The sequence below is a fragment of the Ochlerotatus camptorhynchus genome, unplaced genomic scaffold, assembly GCF_037179485.1.
Source record: "Ochlerotatus camptorhynchus isolate MF236.1 unplaced genomic scaffold, CSIRO-AGI_Acam_v1.1 ptg000052l, whole genome shotgun sequence".
NCBI classification, from domain to species: domain Eukaryota; kingdom Metazoa; phylum Arthropoda; class Insecta; order Diptera; family Culicidae; genus Ochlerotatus; species Ochlerotatus camptorhynchus.
The window spans coordinates 1,745,336-1,750,200 of record NW_027040542.1 but is presented as its reverse complement, the minus strand read 5'-3'; the positions used below and the strand labels follow the sequence as shown (position 1 = coordinate 1,750,200).

Below are 4,865 nucleotides of genomic sequence, written 5' to 3'. Positions count from 1 at the left end.
TCGTCGAAAGTACCGTATGCGTGATAATGTTTGCACCATTGAGCAATGCAAAATTAAAAAAAATTTCTCGTTTTGGAGTTTTTTTTATTTATTCAAAGGGGGGATGTTTCTCAGAGTCTTAAACTATGTTAATCATCAATCAAGTTTCCACTTGCTGAAATTACGGCCTCCACACGCTTCCGGAATGCACGGCAGGTTCTAATAATGTAGTCTGGATCCATTTCTCTCCAGTTACGGGTCAATGTTTGTCTGAGGCTTGCTGTACTCGGTTGGCGTTTAGAACAGGCCTTGGCCTTCATGACGCGCCATATTGTGTAATCAAGCGGATTAAGATCGGGGCTGGATGGCGGCCACATATCCTTCGCCCAGAACGGAAGATGTTCCTGCAACCACTTCTGTGTGCGGTTCGAGGTGTGGAACGGAGACCCATCTTGTTGAAATACAAATACTTTGCCCCGAAATTTTCCTTTACGATCTTCCTCCCGTAAAGTCACTGATCCCGTGTTCCTTTGCCATTTTCCTTATTAAACGCACTGGATTCGCCCGAATCTTCCTTTTGATAGCAGCGATAACCCTCGGAACCCGAGCTGATCTCGGACGACCTGTGACCACCTTCGCGGATAGTTGTCCTTTCTTTTCTCGGTCTAAAACCCTTTTGACGGTTCACCAGGACACTCCCACGGTGATTGAAATGTCTTTTTGCGACATTTGCGCGTGGGAAAAATCACGAATACGCTGCCACTTCGTCATGGTGCAACTGTCAAACTAAGTAAATCATTTTCTTTACGGTATAAGATAAAGGTTACGTGCATACAAAGAAAACCAAGGCATTGTATGCACAGGTGAAACGGGAACCTTATTTGTACGATGGTGCAAACATTATTACGCAAACGGTATTCTTCTGTTTTTCGCCGGCAGGAGTAACTGACTATAAGATATATGTTTTTTTATGCTATGACCATATTTGAATGTATTTGTTTAACTATAGTTGACAAGGTTAACATCATTGGGCTTCATCCAGCCTGTTGATGTAAAACATCAATAAAACAAAAACACATTTAAATTAACATTAACATGGGGAACGTATTATATTACATTATCGTAAAGTGTCACGCAAATACTGTAAAACTGCTGTGGTCAGTTCAACTGATTCAAATCACTGAGCCAAAAAATATCGAATTAGCTGAATTAAATCGTTAGCGTTCGGTTTTCCACGTTGAGTTGGGTACTCCCTCGGTAGAGAATTTTTTTCGGCTGTTTTTCAGTTTATCCCTCGTTCGTTCTATTGCTTTCAGTTCCAAGTCTACATGCAGAGTCACTTGGTTGGAAGAATTTACACTCGTTCAGAAATCTGTGTGCAGCCGGAGAATGGCTATTTTGTTTCAGTGATGCTCGTGAGAGTGGATTAATTTTCTCATATTTGAACTGGACTGATAATTCTACAATAACGACAATTCTTATAATAATCTTTAAACGTCGCGTTGGTCCAGTAGACGCTTAAAATGGCCCAATACAGTCCAAATTAAATTTCTTAACCTTATTTTAAAATGCCTCAATGATATTGAAATCTCAAAAACGGCCTGAAAACACCAAAATAGCCTTGAAATTAAATGATAAAACAATCCAACTCAATAGGCCTCCATCTTAAAAAAAAATCAAGCCTGATACAGATATTAAAATTTTGCATGGCAAGGTATGGGAAAGAAGTTTGAAAATGCTTGTAGTTTTAAAATTTAGTAAGGTCTGTATCCAAAATAATCCGGACACATCAAAACTTAAGTAAAACACACATTTCGCGTTATATTTCAATTGTTGTTGTTTATTTCAGATTAATGGGATATGATTTAAAAATTCGCGAAGTCAAAACATAGTTGTTGGAAGTGCCTTTGATTCCTTGTTTCTTTCCAGAAAGCTTCCGCTTCATCAAAGCCCAATATCTCTCGATTGGACGTAACTCTGGACAATTTGGCGGATTTGCGGTTTTTTGTACAATATTCACTTGATTTGCTTCATAGTTTTAGTATAATGGCATGATGCAATCGGGCAAGAACAAAGGGTTTTCTTTGTGGCTTGATGAAGGGTAGTAATCAGGCCTGAATTTACTCATTACAGCTAAAATACTATTTTTCGAAATTATGAAACTATGAGATATTATAATAATAATTGGTACATGTAAGATGCAAGTAGAGAAGGTGAAGTTTGTTTATGACACATAAAATCTGCAAATTTTGCTTCCAGACTGTCAGAATTAGTAATTAGCTATAACGAATAGTACTCACTCATGACGATTACTCATTACAGCTAAATCTAATTTAACTAATTAGATTTCAGATCGTTAAACGTGTAATTTTACATTCCAATACCTGTTCCAGTTGGTGGTTGAAAATTTTCAAAATATTATCTGTGTAGTTCTAACCTCCTTTTTATAACTGTGATAAAGCGGGTCTCTAATCAACTTACAGGAAAAGTTCGCCAAAAGTCACACCCAGGTTTCCTTTTATGAGCTTCATAAAATATCACAAAATTTTCCAACGCTGAACAAACGTGTAAAGGCAGAAACAACAGCAGTATGATGACTCTCTTGTCAAATGAACCAATGGCAAATCGGTGCTGGAACTTGGCCATTCCCACTCATTCACAACCTTTGAAAATAGCACACTTGACACACTACAGCACGAAAGCGGCTCTTCGAAATTATGTCTAAGATTCAGTTGCAGAAAGCTGATAAAAGTTACCAAAACAGGTGAATAAATAAACAGGAGCGAACTTACTAAGTGAACGATGGTTTGTTCATGCAGAAATAGCATGAAAGACTGTGCATCTTCTAATTCTAGCTCAATATTTCACAACATTCCATCGGATCTTCAAAGAAACTCTAGCACAATCCGCCTACAATCAGAATAATCGGGCCAGCCTGCTTATTGCCTAATAACAGTACTGACCAAAGGATGCTGATAACAAAAAAAAAACACTTTATAATGCAATTCCTTTGCACTAAAGTTCTTTTTTTATAGAACTATGCTATCTAGTGGCACATTGTTTCGAACTAAATCGCGACAAAAAAAAAAAAAATCAATTCTAGAAAAAATAGAACCGAATATTTGACACTCGGAAATTTTTCGCGTCCGTACAAAAGCAGAGCTCACTTCGATCCTAAGACTCGTAGATTGTTGATATCGTTCGAAACTAGCAAATGAAGCTTTTTAAATCAGAGCGAAATTATTATTTTAAACTCCAGCAACATTAAATGCACGTCTTTTCGTGGTAAGATAACCTCCAACTAATTACGTTTAATTTTACCGTAAAACATCGAATTTGCCAAACTGTTAAATTTTGCTCCACAATACGCAAGGGAAGGCAAGCATTATTGGCTGGAACTTACAAACTACAGCCGCATCATTTAGGCCGTATGATTTATTAATGAGAATACTCTTACAAGCCGAGGCTTTAATCAACACGACGTACTCGTGAAACGAGCTTCGATCGATGGTGAACTGTCAGAAAAGTGACGTTTTAATCCTAGTTTATAACCCAAATATAATCTGTGGTTGCTTTACATTTCACGTCAATTTTCATTTCAGCTCATCTTTAATATTTGCAGTAAAATGTTTACTGTTCATGAAAAGCTCTGATATCTTATTTATAGCTGGTTTTAATTTTCATTCTCTTGTTATCCCGCAGATCGCGATCCCCATGAAGACAAGGTACGATGTAGCAGTTTGAAGCACTCAACGGACTCGAAATGAAGGTACGATTTTTGACCTTCCGTTCGTTATTCTAGCTTATCTTAATATTTGCGATGAATTAATCAATCTTTGTTCCATCCTGTAGGTGTGGATCAACCTCCGAGGAAGCCAGCTCCAAATTTGTGTAGGCTATTGAAGTTCATTTGCTTTCTACATGTTGTTAAATAATTAATTTTGTTTATGAAAATTTTTCAGCTCCGTTCTGATTCGCCCAAGAGGCATTACGTTGTGCTTCGAGGGTTTACTGCAGCTTAATGGATTTCGGTAGTTTAATTTGATTGCAGCTCAGTGAGAAATCACTTACGGAAATTTCGTATGTACGTGCGCTGACCGGGGCCAATGTGATGAATATGCAACTGGAGTTATTTTTATTTTTAGGAATTTCACGGATCTCTGGCGGCTACGATGCTTCACTGAGCTGACGTCCGATGATGGTCGAAAGGAAATTCCCAAAGGCCATATCAGCACAATCTTTTCAGCCATTCAAATCTAATTTATTGCTTTTGGTGGTAAATTAAATACAGCCGAAACTATTAGAAATTTATCAATTCTGTCAAAAAGCGTTCCGAAAAGGGAAGAAAGCCGTTAATTAGTTGCAAAGGGTTTCTTATTAGTAGAAGAAAATTTTAATTGATTCTATTACAAACATAGGAACCATGTGCCGCGGTATATGATCACATTTTAAGGTGAATGAGAAAACACAGTAAACTGCTTGTTTTTGTTTGTTTTGTAATTTATCACCGCCAACTGTGGCTTGTTTGGCTCAGGTGCTACCTGTTCCTGATGGTGCAAGCGTGACTAATGCACCTGTGTTTAAGGTATTTCCTATATTTTTCATGATAGTTGAGAGTGGGGACTAATTTTACGACGTGTCACTGAGGTTGTAAAAGAATTCAAATACGTATGCTTTGGGTTGGCATGAGTGTTATTATTTTTGTTTGATTGCACATTTGCATGATTCGGAACATTGCAGCAGCTGATCAGGGCACACTTTGCGGATCGCATTGAAGTGCCATTGAAGTTGCCAGCTGCGGTAGCTAATGATGATGGAAATTTATCTCTTTGGTAATTTTTACGCTTCAATTCAACGCTTCGCAGTTCATTAACTTCTTATTAAAA

General features: G+C 37.7%; 1 long non-coding RNA gene across 1 annotated transcript; it reads left to right on the top strand.

Moving 5' to 3' along the window:
• Window positions 1-3,708: 3,708 nt before the first annotated feature.
• LOC135717179 (uncharacterized) lies at window positions 3,709-4,357 on the top strand. Its single transcript, XR_010520307.1, has 4 exons — window positions 3,709-3,748; window positions 3,832-3,870; window positions 3,942-4,063; window positions 4,125-4,357. It is a non-coding gene; the product is annotated as an uncharacterized LOC135717179 (long non-coding RNA).
• Window positions 4,358-4,865: the final 508 nt, after the last annotated feature.